Source organism: Mustela erminea, chromosome 10 (genome assembly GCF_009829155.1).
Source record: "Mustela erminea isolate mMusErm1 chromosome 10, mMusErm1.Pri, whole genome shotgun sequence".
NCBI classification, from domain to species: domain Eukaryota; kingdom Metazoa; phylum Chordata; class Mammalia; order Carnivora; family Mustelidae; genus Mustela; species Mustela erminea.
Window position 1 is genome coordinate 76,275,378 of NC_045623.1, and position 16,773 is coordinate 76,292,150.

Consider the following 16,773-nt stretch of genomic DNA (forward strand, 5'->3'; position numbering starts at 1 on the left):
CAGGTTTTCCCCTCTCCTCTCCTCCCTTTGGTCCTCTGCCTTGCCAACAGGCAGGAGGCAGGAGGCAGGAAAGGGAGGAAGCCAGTGGCTTCCGCCTATTGAGGAGGGATGGGGCTTTGGGGCGGGGAGGGGGGGTGGTGGTGGGGTGGTGGTGGGGATATTGTTCTGGGGTCTCCCCTCCCCCCAGCACATACACACATACTCCCCTCCCCCCAGCACATACACAGCAATTCCTTATGTATGTGTCCCAGGACAGTTACACGGGTGTCCTAGAGAGCGGTTCACGTACATAACAAGTGGACAAAGGAACACAAGAACTCACACTCAGGGGAAAAAAAAAAAGAACTTTGATTCTATCTTGCATATGTAGGGGTGAACAGGTTTTTCCTTCCAGGTCTTTTGGCTGGTCTAGTAATTGAAAGGAGACAGATTAACAGGAAAAAACAAAAGTTCAATAGCATGTGTATCTCCTGGAGACATAGGAGTGAAGGGGTTCAGAACAAGTCTTCCTGCAATATGCCTCTTTGGCATGAAGATTATTTTGAGCTAAAAATATTAAAAACCCAGCAGACTCAGGAAAAGCTTTTTACCTCCCTTTCAGCTGCCTAAATTTATATTGGAAAGGGTGCCTGCACCAGAAAGAGAGCTATTAGCAGAGATTCCTTTTTACCTAAGAAACTTAACTGCATAACAGACCAACCTTTTTTTTTTGTTGTTTTGTTTTAATTGCGTTATAATTAACACACCGTGTTATGTTAGTTTCAGATGCACAGCATAACGATTCAACAATTCTATACATTATTCGGTGCTCACCACGAGATGTGTAGACTATCCACCAAACAACTCTTATGATATCCTTGACTATAGTCCTTATGCTTTGCTTTTCATCTCATCTCTGTGACTTTTTAATTTTATAGCTGGAGGTTTATACCTCCTAATCCCCATGATCTATCTTACCCATCCCCTCTGGCAAACACTAGTTTGTCCCCTGCATTTGAGTCTGGTTTTTGTTTTGTTTTTTAGGTTCCATATATTAGTGAAATTATGTGATATATGTTTTTGTCCGACTTAGTTCAGTTAGCATAATGCCCTCTGGGTCCACCCATGTTGTTGCAAATGGAAAGGTCTCATTTTTTTATGGCTGAGTAACATTCCATTTTATCCACATTTTGCTTATCTATTCATGTATTAATGAACACTTAGGTTGCTCCCATGCCTTGGGTGTTGTAAATAATGCTGCAGTAAAAATAGCGGCGTATCTATCTTTTCAAATTAGCGTTTTCATTTTTTTCTTTTTGTGGGAGGGTGAATACCCAGTAGTCCAGCTGTGCTTCTTCTGTTCTGTTTTTCGTGGAGGCTGCACTAGTCTGCCTCTCCACCAACAGTGCACGAAGGTTCATTTTTCTCCACATCTTCACCAACACTTGTTATTTCCTTTTTTTTTTTTTAAGTCATTCTGACAAGTGTGAGGTGACGTCTCATTATGGGTTTGATTTGTTTTTCCCAGATGATGAGTGGTGTTGAGCATCTTTTCATGTGTCTGTTGGTCATCTGTATGTCTTCTTTGGAAAAATGTCCGTTCAGGTCCTCTGCCCATTTTAAAATCAGATGTGTGTGTGTGTGTGTGTGTGTGTGTGTGTGTTGTGTTGAGTTGTGTAAGGTCTTTATATATTTTGGATGTTAACCATTTATCAGATATATTATTTGCAAATATCATTTCCCATTCTGTTGGCTATCTTTTCATTTTGTTTTTGGTTTCCTTCACTGTGCACATAAAGGGGCAACCCTTATTTTTTTTAAACATCTCTCCTGCCTTCCTGCCAATGACCCACATCCCTTTTGGAGCCCACCCTTGCCTTAGTTCAGGATGTTATAAACTTCAGCCACCTGGCTCTTCTTTGGGTGTCATATTTTAAGGGCTCCCATATATATGTAATTGAATTTGTCTTTCTCCTATTAATCTGGCTATGTCAATTTAATGATTAGACCAGCTAAAGAACCTTAATAGGAAGAAGGGAAAATTTTCCCCCCCTTATAAGAGAGACCCAGGAAAACTTGAGTAACTCCATGCAATGGCCAAAGCCATCACTTTAAATACCATCTTCAGCTAGAGACGAAAGAGGATGGGTGGGGATGGCTGGGGAGTCCGTTCGGGACTAGGAAAAGCACAGTAGATGTGGTTAAGATGGTGTCAATTGGAGTTTGTGCCTTCTGTCATAAGATAAGCGTTTCTAGAGATTGAGTCATTCCCTCTTCCTGGTCCGGGGGGGGATACCCTTATAAATGGAGATTTTCCTATCAGTGTAAAGGGTAACTTCTATGCAGTTTTCAGAACTTCGCCTGTGTCTACTGTTTCTTCAAAATAACTGGCTTAAAATAATCAATTGCCAAGGAGATAAATTTCAAGGTGGTCTATTTGGCTTCCCTTCATATAGCTTTCTGGTTTTACAACTGGAAAAAGTGAGGCCTGCAGTGTTTGAGGGCACTTTGGGGTTGCGGCAAGGCTGGGACTTGAACTTCTTCTGACTTCGTGGCTCCTCAAGGGCACCTGTTAAGCAGACCCAAGGAATGTGCTGGGAGTGAGCCTCCTGCATTTACAGTCTTTAGATTAAGCTGCAGCCAGAGACACCTCCTCATTGTCTGCCTGATGTCACAGAGCAAGAAAGAGCATGTGAGCAGGGGGAGGGGCAGAGGGAGAGCGAATCTCAGGCAGATTCCCCACTGAGCAGTGCTGGGGGATGGGGTGGGGGGGCTCCATCTCATGACCCCGAGATCATGACCCGAGCTGAAACCAAGAGTCGGACGCTTAACTGACTGTGCCATCCAAGTGCCCTGATGTCATTATTTTTGTGGCAAACCCATGCCTATCCCTGGCACTGGGGATGCACTGCCTGTAGGGGACTGACAACAAATAGGGGGAGCCCCAGCCCATTGAAAAAGCCTCCAAAACCCATGGCTCTTGCCCCTTCTGTGCGTCCCCCCAACTTACCCCGTCTCTCACTGCCCTGGCATCACTGCTTCATCTGGGACCTCCACTGGCAGTTCCCAGAACAGAACATGGCCTGCAGGTTCAAAACCCCTGCCAGGAGTCTGTCCTTCCAGGGGGTAGAGGGAGAAGTCTTGGCACCATCAGATGGCAGGGGCTCCTGGTGAGATCTGTGGTCCCTCTGGCATGGAACGGAGTGGTCGGGGTGGAGGTGAGACCTGGTGCCAGCTTAGTGGACTTTCCACCAGGCTCCAATTCACTGTCCTGGGGGAGCTGGACCCCTGCAGCCTGATTTTGCTGGGGCCTTTCTGAAAATCCCTGAAAAGTCTCAGGAGAGACTTGGACTGCTGACGTAGCATGAAAACAGATCAGGGAAGATTCCCCACATCCCATAGACCCACAGACATCCCATTCCTAGGAGTGAGGCTAGGAAGAGCTTTTTCTGGATGAGTCTCTGTGGGAATGGGTCGTTGATGGCAGTAGTCTTCAGCCCGTCTTGGTGCCAGGGTCTTTGAATCTGGCACTGAGGACTGCCAGGGCAGTCTGTCTGGCAGGGTTGAAGGTCCTGTTCACTTTGGCAGAACACCTCCCTCAGTTCTGGGAAAACCTGGCGGGCCTGATGTCATTTTGCAAATGTGTGGAGAACACTTGGGCAGCATCTGCTCTTCTGGAAAATGACACAGATCCTAGCACAAACGTCTTCTCTGCATGGAGAAATCTGAGCCTATGACACGGTGGCACGTGCCAAGACTCGAGGCCCATCTGCCCTCCCTGCTTTTTCCGCTGGGAAACACATCCAGCAGTAATGATCTGTAGATAAATACAGAGCAAATCCCACAGAGCTGGTACACAGAGACTTGTATTATACAACAACCTCCTATAAGTACCAAAGTGTATTTTTATGTGCCTTGAGATTACAGGGCAAGTAATTCAGTGTATGTGCTGCCCAAGGGAGCATTGTCGTGAGTAATATACGTCGCACAGGTTTACAAACAGCATGTCACAAGTGAAACATCACTGCACAAACACATTCTGAGTGAGTTGCACGTGGGTCTGCTAACCCTTAAAACCATGATGCGAATCTCAGAGTTTCAGTCGCTGGGAAAGTCAGAGGCTCAAAAGGATGCTCACGCAAAGGACAGCTCCCCACATTGTAAGGTCCATCCTTGAACCCCTGAACTAAGTTCATAATGAAAGCGCTCAACCAAAGATGACCCCCGCCCCCCGAACGGGAATAGCAGCCTGACCAACTCCACACAAGGCTGATAATTCACAGCAGAGAAAGCCGCCCTCCTGCAAATAGTGGGCATTCCAGCTGCGGGCCTGTGGGCGTACCCGGGCGCGCTGTGCCAGCCGGTTGCCAGTGGTTTCTGGGCCGCCAGGCTTCCTGGTGGAATGCTGAAGCAGAGATTTTAGTGCCGCTGAGGATGAGATTTAAATCTACGTGCCACTTTTAGTTTCCAAATGCCAAAGTTGGGGACCTCTAATTGGAGTGTTACTGGTAAGAAGCCGTAGCTGGACCAAAAAGGAAGGGGTAGTTAACTATCTTTTGCCCGTAGTGACTGAAAAATGGACTTGTGTTTTTGGAACTATCAGGACCCACTGGGGCGGCCCCATGCTCCACGGTGGGCTGTGGAGCTAAGCAGGTCTGTGTTCTCTCCGTGGGGTCCTCCATTTCGAGTGACACTGAATATCATTGTGTGTTTTTCACAACTGGTCTAGATTTGGGGGGCTTCCTTTGGAGAAGTCGTCTGTCTTGGTCTTTTCCGGCTGCTGAAACAAAATACCACTGACTGGGTGACTTACAAACAACAAATGTTGATTTCTCACCATTCAGGGGGCTAGAAGTTGGGAGAGCAGGTGCCAGCATCCTCAAGGGGAGGGCTCTCTTCCAGGTCACAGGCCCTCATTGGGCAGAAGCAGACTCTTGGACCTTTTTGAAATTTTATTTATTTGAGAGTGTGAGCACAAGAGTGAGATCGGGAGGGAGAGCACAAGGAGGGGATGGGGCAGAGGGAGAAGGAAAAGCAAGTTCCCTGCTAAGCTCCGTCCCAGGACCCCAGGGATCATGACCTAAGCTGAAGGCAGACGCTTAACTGACTGAGCCACCCAGGCGCCTCTCAGACCTTTTATTAATAAAAGTATCAATCCATTCATGAGGGCTCTGCCCTGTGACCCAATCACCTCTAAAGCCCTATGTGTAACATCACACTGAGCATGAGGGTTTCAGCATGCTTTCTGGGGGAACACAAACGTTCAGATCATAGACAGCATAGTCCTTCTCTAGAGATGGGGACAGGCCTACAGCTTTCCAGGAACCCATGCCCACATGCTGATGTTTTCCATGTCCCTCCTAGGGGCCAGACCCTGTGCCATAGGCTAAGGCTGCAGCCATAAGGAGGACAGACATCATGCTTTGGAATGTTTAGCCTAAAAGGCAGCAGAGATCCTTTCATGGCAGAAACCTGAAGGCTTGAAGCTTCAGGGCATCTGTTGAAAGAATGGGAACCACCTTACCCTTTGGGGCAAGGCCCATGTTCTACTGGGGTTCCTGTTAAGAGGCTCAGTGTGTGATTTGGTGACACATGGAGTGATGTCCGACCCACACTGAGGCTCCTTTGGAATGATGTTTCTTCTGTGGGGAGGGAGAGAGGTCTAGGTACCAGAATGACAGATGCAGAACCATAGGATCTGATTTGGCCATAACAATGTACAAGCCTCAGTGTGGTACTTTCTTTTCTGCATGTGCTGATTATGACTCAGTCTGAGAAAAATGTTAACAGCGACGGCAGCTTGACTGAAACATTTCTGAATGTTTACTCTCACTTTTTGCCCTAATCTCTTTGTAAGAATGTTCTGACAAGTGCTGGGTCACCAGCCGCCTTTTGAGTCACACTAGTCTAGTAGGGTAATGGAGCTGGAGGGATAGGTGGCTGGGCTTAAAGGTGAAGTCTGAGTTTGTTTTATTATACCCCTTTCTGGGGTGTGATAGAGTCTATGGTGTGGCTGTGAGTGCCAAGGAAGTGAGGGCACAGGAACAAGAATCTAACAGAGTCATTTATCAGGGTGTGTTCCTTTTCCCTTACTGTTCAGAACATGCCACATCTCTCCATAGAGCGGACATATAGAGACTCTGCACTGGACATTTCCAACATGGGCCTTTCTGATTTGTTACCATCGCCATCTTGACTGTAACACAAGACTCTTAAATTATCTCAAGATGGAATTCTGTCTTTCCTCTACAGTGGTTCTAAATTCTCTCCAATGACCAAAGATAGAATAAGCAATAAAATAAAGTAGCATTGGATTATAAGCCAAAGCATGAAAGAAATACCGATGAATCCATCGTGATATAAATAAATGCTTAACTAGATAAATAAGTGGAGGAGAAGAGGGACATATCTCCATTTCAGAAGAATTCTGAATAACTTATGGTAAGTTTCAAGGAGGGGGAGCGCAAGTCTGCCCTCCTTAAGTGAGGGCTATGCATAGGGACCTCAGAGGGGACAGCAGAAAGGCAGGAAAGAATAGTGACATTATAGTGGAAAAACCTGACCATTACCACCTCAGTTAGGTGGTCAGGGTCAATATCAACAGTGAAAAACATGTTGATAGTCTGTAGCTGTGATATGATGGGATGAGAATAGCAGTTGACCTCTGTGGTCTTTTTCCCCAAAACCTGTAACCCCACCTAATCATGAGAAAAACATCTATAGGCAAATTCCTATAATAGAACATCCTACAGAATACTTGATCAGTACAGCTCAAAATTGTCAAGATCACCAAAAACAAGAAGTTGGAGAAACTGTCATGCTAAAGAAACTGACAGGCCAAGGAAGGAGCTAAGGAGACATGGCAACTAAATGGAATGTGATGATGTGGTTGGATGCTGGAACAGAAAAAAAGACATAGGAAGAAACTGAGGAGCCCAAATAGACTATGGACTTAGTACTAATACTAATGTAGTAATACTAATGTATTGACACTGGTTCATTACTTACGGTAAATATATCATACTAATGTAAGAAGTTAATAGGGGAAAGCAGGTGTGGCATATATGGGAACTCAGTACTATCTTCTCCACTTTTCTATGATTTCTAAAATCACTCTAAAAAATAAAATCCATTTTTTAAAAAAAACACTTCCCTCCAACTCAGGAGAACAAGAGTCATAGGAGCCCATGGGCTATGGCCATAGACTGTGCCAGCATTGCCCATCATTCTGATACTGAGGAAACCTGGTCAGGCACTGCCAACCCATCCCTGACTTCGTCACAGGGTCAAGGGGAAAGGTCAGGTAGTCCCTTGATGTAAACCTAGGATGACGGAAAGGGATATCTTCCCCAGGACCACCACTATCTGAAGTACAATCTAAGTGGAACTCTGGCGGGCTCCCACCCGACCTCCTGCCCATGACCCAACATGGTCTGGGGGTCCCTATGCCAAACCCTCCTCCCTTTCCTTCCTTGCTCCCTAACCTCCATTCACAGAAGAGCGTGGAAGATGTAGAATGGTCCATCTTGGAGAAGAGTAGTCCTTGGCCCCAAATAAGCCCAAAAGCAGGTCTCTCATTGTCTGGAGTCCTCTGAACACCTTGGGGTCAAATAGGACACTCATTGGTCATATTTGGCCAAACAGGCCAATGCAGCCAACTAAACCCCCATCATTTTGGAGGAGCTCTGTCCTTCCCATCACACCCCGAGAGAATTGCCTGTTCTTTGCCTACTTGTGATCTCTGTCAAATACATAAATAAAATCTTTTTTTTTTTTAAAGTGGTATTTCAAATCAGTAGGAAAAGTTGGTCTTTTTAATAAATGGTGTTACAGGGGCGCCTGGGTGGCTCAGTGGGTTAAGCCGCTGCCTTCGGCTCAGGTCATGATCTCAGGGTCCTGGGATCGAGTCCCGCATCGGGCTCTCTGCTCGGCAGGGAGCCTGCTTCCCTCTCTCTCTCTCTCTGCCTGCCTCTCCATCTACTTGTGATTTCTCTCTGTCAAATAAATAAATAAAATCTTTAAAAAAAAAATGGTGTTACAACAAATCGCAGCTGTTTATAAAAATATGAAGTTGGATCTATACGTTATATATCCAGATAAATGCCAGGGGTGCCTGGGTGGCTCAGTGGTTTGAAGTCTCTGCCTTTGGCTTAGGTCATGATCTCAGGGTCCTGGGATCGAGAGCACCAGGTTGGGCTCCCTGTTCAGTGGGGAGTCTGCTTGTCTCCCTCTGTCTCTGTACCTCCCCGCCTGTCCCTACCTTGCTCATTCTCTCTCTGAAACAAATAAATCTTAAAAAAAAAAAAAGTAACTCATATTACAGATTAGAAATCAATAAAAACACATAAAATCCAATAGATATATGGGTAAAGACTATAAAAAAGATACTATGTTAACACACAATTCCATGATTACAAACAGTTTATAGGAAAGTAAATACAAATAGTCCTTTAAAATATGAAAATGTGGGGTGCCTGGGTGGCTCAGTGGGTTAAGCCGCTGCCTTCGGCTCAGGTCACGATCTCAGGGCCCTGGGATCGAGTTCCGCATCGGGCTCTCTGCTCAGCAGGGAGCCTGCTTCCTCCTTCTCTCTGCCTGCCTCTCTGCCTACTTGTGATCTATCTCTGTCAAATAAATAAATAAAATCTTAAAAAATATATATGAAAATGTGCCTGGTCTTACTTATCGTAAGAATAATTCAAAGTAAAACTCTTCCTGAATACCATTTTCATCCATCAACTTGGCAGAAACACAGTCTTGATGAGGCTGTGGGGAAAGAGGTATGTTCACATGTAATAATACATGCTGGTTTAGCTCCCACGGAGAGGGATTTGGGAATTACTGTCAAAACCACAAACATGTTGACTCTCCCACTCACATTCTTGGGAAATCATCCTTGCAGTACTCTATGTAATGGCGAAAGATTGGGAAAGACCCAAGTGTCAGTCAACATGGGACTGCTCCAATAAATTTTGAGGTAGCCACATGACGGAATATTCTGCAGCTGTAAAAATGGTTGAAGAAACTCTTTAAGTCTATATAAGGTTTTCCAAGACACACTAATTAGTGAAAAAAAAAATAAGATGCAGAACAGCGTGTGCAGTATGTTGGCTTTTGAGGAGGAAAGAAGAAAATATATTTGTATATTCATAGTGCTCGTATTTGCATAGAGGAACTGGAAAGATGCACCAGAAGTTCATAAAAGTCAGTCCTCGGGGTGAGAGGAATAAGACAGTTGGGAGCCAGGGGGCTGGGAGTGAGAACTGTGACTGTCCACCTTTTCTATTTTTCTGATCTCTGACTCATATTTGAGAATAAAATACAAGGCATGTGACATAAAAGGAGTCCCAGTTCTTTAATTTATTTCCTTGATTTGAGAAAAGGCAAAAAGCATTCTGTGACACATGAGACAACTCACGAGTGTGAAGGTCTGGCTGTGGTCTTAAGTACCACTTAGAAGGGAGTGCTCAGCTGCTCACCAATAAAATAAATAAAGCCTTATTGTCTTGACTTTTAGTTTAGGAGAGTAAGGGCCCATTTCTTATGGTCATCCCCAATGGGTTGGGCCCACTGTTGTCCAAGTGACCCTCATGTTCAAGGGGGACAGAAAAACCCAACCCTCCAAGGCCCATCAGCCTCCCGTCCCCCAACAGGTCACTGAGACCACACACTGATTTATGCCCCTTCAGTGGTCTTCCAGGGTGTTCCATGTGGCTTCTTAAACTGCTCTGAGGGTTTTAGAGTACATGTAAATATGTGTGGAAACATGCCACAGGTTCCTTTGAAAATTCAACTTAATGTTTTATGTATACAAGTTCCCGGTCTTCTGGCAGAAATGGTGGAATGGAGACCGCTCTGGGTTATGCGAATTATGCTCAAAAAGTTCCTGGTAAAATTTAGGGCTGGGTCCGTGGATGTTGAAGAACATACATCTCTCCAAGCTGCCCCTCACAATTGACATGAAGGCTGTAGGAATGGTCAGATCAGTCCTCTGCTAAGTCATAGAGACTCCTCCCAAGGAAAGCTGCCTGGCGCGGGTGGATTACCTGGGTGTCCATGCAATTATTTTTCCAAAATAAACAGAGTGAGAGTTCCATCTTTGCTTCTTGGATCTCAATAAGCTGTTATATACAAGCTGTGGAAAGTCAGTATGTGAAGCTGAATGCTGGGCTTTGTTTTCCTCACTGATGTTAAGGAGATGGGTGGTCCCAATATTCCCCTCCCCATTACATTCCTGTCTTCTCCTAAAGCATGCCCTTGTGCAGTGGCTCCTAGAATATTCTGAAAAGTATTTAAGATATTTCTTTGTTTTGGGCAACCCCCAATGCTGGTGTCTTTATATATTCCAGAAGTGTTTTATCTCTCTCTCTCCTCTTGGTCACAATTGCTTTTTGAAAAACCACGTGAAATGTTGCCTACGGAATGGATGAAGTTTTCTTTTGGCTGAAATAAGCGACACGTTCACCCAATTCCTACGCGCCCCTTACCCCGACTTTAATTTTACCAGCAAATCACTCTTCATGTTGATACGCCAAGAAGGTTAAAAAAAAAAAAAAGTGATTCTTCTAAGATTTTTTTAGGTCAGCTGTTCATTAACAAGAGTCCCTTCACTTAACACTCAACAGCAACTAAAGTCATACTGTCGAGTCAAAACCTGTTTTTGCTCTTCTTCTAGGAAATAACTGTATTTGAGAGGAAGTCTGTCAGCAGATGTTTCTGGAACATCAGGCTGAGGCTCTGCCCCCGGAGTTAGTGGGTGAGTGTGTGTGTTTTCACCCTGGGCTGAAAAGATGTGCCAGGTGTTTGTGACAAGCTGTGATGAGGACTGCAGATTACTTGGAATCCATTGTATTCTTTCTTCTTGTTGGAGAAAGAAAGCTCTGAAAACAAGCCCTTATTTAAAGGAAGCCCCAGTTCATCCGACAAGGCTTTGAATGAAGTCCCTTTCATGCAAACTGCTCGACAAAGGCCATTTGGCCCTGAGAAACCCTATGAGGCCAGAAGCTGGAATGAACACCCCATGGAGGGTTCAGACAGTTCCAAGCTCAGGACTTTCTTCAAACATTAACAGGTGTTTATTGACCCTGGTCGGAATGAAAACGACCCAGTAACACAAGCAGGAGAGCCTGGCATAGAACGAACATCCATCACCGTGACTAACAGTTGCGGAATAGTTACAGGTACTGGGAAAGGGTGCTGATGACTTCTCATGGGCTCTCTGCCTTTGAGGTACGTTTCGTTATTATTTTCTGCATCTTACAGGTGAGGACATGCAAGCTTCTTACAGGCAGCTGGGTTACGGTCGTGTGGGGGCCCAATAAAGATGGGCAGGCACGACTTTTCAGGGTGTCTGGCCTTGGAGGCCCACGGGGACCTTGCTTCACCCCTGCCACCCTGAAATCCTAGAACCAATAGCATGCAACACAAATGACTCATTGTCCTTCTGCCTCAAACAATAGCAGGCCTCCTTAGAATACAAAGCACATTTGATGAGAGAAAGCGGCCACCAGAGGCCACAGCCACACATTAGGGCAGAATCCACAACCCCTGGGGGGGGGGTGGCAAAAGGGGTGCATCCCACTTGTTCAATCTCACTTCAAAGATTGCTTGAGGAGAAATGGTAATGACAGCACAAATCCATGAGCTCCGTGACCCATTGCTGGTGACACAGCGATGACACGGAAACGTCTGAAGGCAGGGCCCCAACTCCCACTCTTCTTGAGACACTTTTCTCCTGGAGGCACTCTGGTGCTTTGCCAGCACCATCCTTGCCACCGCCCTGAGGAACGGATGCTAGTACAACACCAGGTTCCCTGCCCCCATGGGGGACAAGCCTCCTTTCAGCCGTAAGTGGCACCTGCCACCAGAAGATTTCCACACGGGAATGGCCCCAACACACCCAGGGACTCACAGGTGGGCACCAGCTTTTCCCCTTTCCCCTTTATTACCAGAGCCCTGTGAGAAAGCAAGAATGTGGGAGAGACGACTGCTCCCCTTGCATGGGACCTGGGGAGGCAGGGCTGGGTGGGGCAGCAGGATGGGGTCACTCTGTCTAGCTGGTCTGCCCCTTGGCCACTTGCCTGGGCATGTCATCCCTCAGGAGAGGGTGGAGTCATCCCCTGCCAGGTCTGCTGAGCTCTGTCCTCCTGGTCCAGTTACTCCAGAGATAACTGATCATGGGGGGCCTCAGACCGCTATCTCATATCCAATGTGGCAAGATGGAGCTGGCAGCTTGGGAAGAAGTTGTCCCAGGAACCCGGATGTTGGACTGATGCGGCAACCATCTGAGGTAATCATACTGGAGTTTCAGGGTGGTGTGGTTGGGGCTAGAAGAAGCTTGGTAAGCGCTTCCTTCAGGGCTTCTTGGAATTCTGTGGCCCTGGACAGGTTTTTCCTCCTTGAGGAAGGACTGGAAGCTTCCATCTCCAATGTTTCCCTAGTCTCAGGTCTGGGTCTGGGAAGCTCCACTGGGATAAATCCTTTGAGCTTACCTCAGTGAAGTGTGACTTTTGGTGACGATGAGGTAAGAGGATTTGTTTCACTGAGCTTCGAGACCATTGCCCACTGGGGCCACTTCAGGGACGCTCCGAATGCTGGGGCATGTCCAGGAGGTCAGTGCTGGCAGACCAGGAGTGGGGACAGGCCAGCCTCCAGGGACAGGCCACCCTCCAGTGGCTTGCAAGAAGAAGGGGTCCTCTACCTATTTCAAGGGTCCACCTGTTTACAACAAAATAGAGCTTCCTGCATACAGAGTGTGAAGGGTTAACACCAGTTCTTCTCCTGGGAAGAGCAGGCGAGCTCCCGAACTTCCAAGGATTCATCCTCATGATGAGTGTTTAGTGAGCACCTACTCCATGCAGACCCGTGAGCGTGTTTGTAACTGTGCTCACTAGCATCTTCCTGCTCGCATCAGCTTCTCCAAAGGGGACCGCAACCACCCCGAGGCTAAGACCCCCGGGACGAGCCCAGGGAGGGGCTAGGTCCCATGGAGAAGGGAGTGGGTGTAAGATGGGGAGCAGGACACCTTGTTCTTTGCTTCCTCAGCATCCATTCCCTGTTCTTCTATTAGCAGCACTCTCCATTTCCTTTGGGAGATACAATCCAATCTTTGAAGGGACTGTTGTCTGTCACTGCAAATGATTGTAAGGAATGGAACTCCCTCGATGGTAAGTTTTACTGACAGAAGAGGGATCTAGCTGGGATATAACTGGACAGGTGCTGGACTTAGAGTCAGAAGAGCCGGGTTCGAATCCCATCTCTTCCATTTACTCATAGAGTTATTAGTGGGGTTTCTTCAGTCCTCTGATTAGCAGGTGGAATTAACGTACTTCAGGGCATAGTAAGACCATCATCGGTCCATAGACGCCCATCTCAGGACCACCCCATGGTTCATATTGGAGGGCATGTCTGTATGAAGAACAGCATCCCCTGGATAACCTCTATTTCCATTTGCCACAGTCTGCTGCTGACCACCTCCTATTTTTTCAACCTACTCTCTCTGGCACAACCAGCAATGGCTCTAAAATCTGTCCATCCTACCACTATTTTTTGGGACCCCTCACACCTCCTGCACCTGGCACTCACTTCCTCCTGGCCCAGATTGCATGGGCCAGCAGGGCAACACCTCTGTTGCCCACAGCTCAATTCCCTTGCCCCTCTCTGGCTGTATCAGATTTGCTGGACAAATCCGCAATCCTGACCCAACGATTCTCTCTCCCAAACCCCAGGATGAGGAATTTACATCTTCTAGAATCCCAGTACCAACACCCCCCCCCCCCTTCATCATGAGCTGATGACATTGCTTCCTGTTTCTCTGGAAAAACAGAAGCCACCAGAAGAAAACTCCCTAAGGCTCCCTATCATTTCACCTGTGCACTCCACTTTCGTCAGAGGGAGTCTCCCTGCTCCCGGCCAGTGCCAACCCTCCACCTTGACTCCACGCCCCTTGATGCCTAAGGACTCACACTCCCATTGTCTCTTCTCTCTTTGTGTCATCAGTTTCCTGTCTCTCCTGGATTATTCCTAACAGCAGACACAGACAGTCTAAAGGCTCCTAACCTTTAAAAAAAAAAAAAAAAACCTCCCTGGGTCCCACACCTTCTTCTAGATTCTGCCCTTCTGCTCCTTTTACTCCTTTAGAGCAAAATCCCTTGGCAGAGTTGCCTTTACTTCCTCTGCTCCCAGCTCGTGCATGGCTCGTGCATCATACGCCATGCCCCGTTGGGCATTTGTCCCCACTGCACTGTGGAACTGCTCTTGTCACTGCCAGGGACCTCCACATGGCCAATTTCAAAGTCTTCTCAGTCCGTAGCTGGGCTGACCTCCTGTCAGCATCGGCCATAGCTAACTGAGCCCTTGCCCTTGAAACGCTTCTCTGGCCTCCGGGACACCTCTCTGGGGTGTCAGCCTCCTACCACGCTGGCCAGTCCTAGGCTCCTTTCCTGCTTCTCCTCCCCTCCCCAGCCTCTGCTCCTGGCAAGCTTGAAGGCTCGGCCCTCCTCTCTTTCCACATTTCCTTTGGGGCATCTCATCTAGATGGCTGGCTTTAAAAATAGTCCACATGGTGCTGGTTCTCAAACTTACATGTCTAACTCTTCCCTTCCTGCCGCATTCAGGCTAGTTCCTGGTAGTGCGTACTTAGGATGTTACCTGGATGTCTCATGGGCATCTCACGGCCAGCGTGCCCACAACTGAGGTCCTGACTGCCCTGCCAGATCTTCCCCAATCAGAGTCTTTGCATTTCAGTAAATGACGACTCCATCCCACTAGCTGCTCACTCAAAACTCAGGAGGGATTCTTGGTTCCTTTTTTTGCTTCCTCAAACCCCACACCCCATCAGAAAATTACATGGGCTTTACCTTTAGAACATACCTGAAGAGTCTGAGCCCTTCTCCCCTTTTCCACCTGACTACTCTGATGCCACATTCCTTCTCTTGTGAATGATAGCCACAGCCTCTCAACTGACCTGGGAAAGAAGGTCAGCCCCTCTCACTGATGGAAGGAAGGATAAGGCCCGACATGAGTTGGCCCCACATAGCCCCTTCCATTCTCCCCACTGTGCTCCCTTCAGCTAGCCTCTTTTCTGTTGCTTGTATGAGCCAACATGTTCTCACCTATTGGTCTTTGTTCTGGCTGTTCCCTCTTTCTGGAATGTTCTTCCCCCAGATACTGGCATGATTGCTATCCTACTTTTAGTCAGATCTCAACTCAAACATTCCTTCTTCTGTGAGTCCCGTCTTTTTTTTTTTTTTTTTAACTATGTGATGTAGAGTAACAGCCACCTGTACAAGTCTCTATCACATGAAGCTATTTTCCTTTTCATAGCACTCAGTATCTGAACTAATCTTATCTATTTCTTGACTTGTGTATTGTCTGCCTTCCTAACCAGAAGGAAAGCTGTATGGTGGTGGGAACTCTGTCCCCAGTGCTAGCACTGAGCTTGTCACATGGTTGCCAGGGCATGCCATGGTTGCCATGGAGGGTTGTAAGGGTTGTTCACTGCATCAGAGTTCCTGGCTGAGGAGCAGGTGCTGACATCCAGCCTGTTCCCTGCTTTCCATGCACTGGGGCCATCCAGCAGGTTGCCTTCTGCTGTTCTGCAATTTGTGTTGTATGGGCTGGTAGTGGCTCTGTGACGGGCATTCAATAAATATTCATTGAAGGTGCCTGGGTGGCTCAGTTGGTCAAGTGAGCCTTCAGATCAGGTCATGATTCTAGAATCCTGGGATCGAGTCCCATATCAGGCTTCCCCTGCTCTGCAGGGAGCCTGCTTCTCCCTCTCCCTCTCCTTCTGCCTGCACTCCCCCGCTTGTGCTGTCTCTCTCTGTCAAATAAATAACAATAAAAAATAACAATAAAAAATAAATATTCATTGAATAAATTACTGATGGATGTGCAGACCTTTTCTTCTGTGGAACTTCATGCAAAATACCTTCTCAGGGCCTTATTTTCATCATCTGTCAAAGGGATAACTAACATCTATTTCATAGTATAGTTAGGCAGTTTAAATGAAATCGTTCATAAAAAATCTGGCACAAATATGATTAGATTTGTATGAAATACCCAGTATAGGCAAATCCACAGAGACAAAAAGCAGATTAGTGGTTGCTGGAGGCTGGAGGGATGAGGAAATGGGGAATGACTACTTAATGGGGTGGGGTGCTCTTCTGGTGTGATGCAAGTGTTTTAGACTAGATAGAGGGATGCTTGTACAACGTTCCAAATGTACCAAATGCCACTGAACCATGCCCTGAAAAGTGGCTAAAATGGTGAATTTCTTACATGAATCATGAGTTATGCTATATGAATACCTCAATTAAATAAAGAACCAGCACAGCGCCTGGGAACGGTAGGTTCCACGTGGGGACTGGTAGGTGTTCAGTGAATAGCTTTTGAATCTTATGATGATGCTCTTGATTCAAGGGCAAGATCCCAGACCTTCCTTGGTTCCTTACTGCCCCATCTGGGATACTATTCAGTTTCCTCTCATTCATTTATTTCAGAAGCATCTATTACGGCCACTTTAGATATTGGGGATGTGGAGAGGAATAAGACAGACACAGACCCTTCTCCCAGAGTTTACTGGCTCATAGAGGACTGTGCCAGATGAAGAGAAAATCACAATACTGTGCAGTCAGGGCTAGCTGGGAGAAGGGCCAATGTCTGTGGGGCACAGAGGAGGTGGGTAGGGACCCAGACAAGGGCATGTCAGGGAAGGCTCCTTTAGATAGAGAGGCACTGGACCTGGGGCCTGAGCCATGAGTTGGTCTGGCAAGAATAATCAGCCAGGGGGCG

The 16,773-nt window shown here is 46.9% G+C and overlaps 1 long non-coding RNA gene across 1 annotated transcript; it reads left to right on the forward strand.

The window, feature by feature from the left end:
* The first annotated feature begins 11,597 nt into the window (after positions 1-11,597).
* LOC116568005 lies at positions 11,598-15,227 on the forward strand. The gene is made up of 3 exons (XR_004276471.1): positions 11,598-11,892; positions 12,135-12,268; positions 13,049-15,227. It is a non-coding gene; the product is annotated as an uncharacterized LOC116568005 (long non-coding RNA).
* Positions 15,228-16,773: the final 1,546 nt, after the last annotated feature.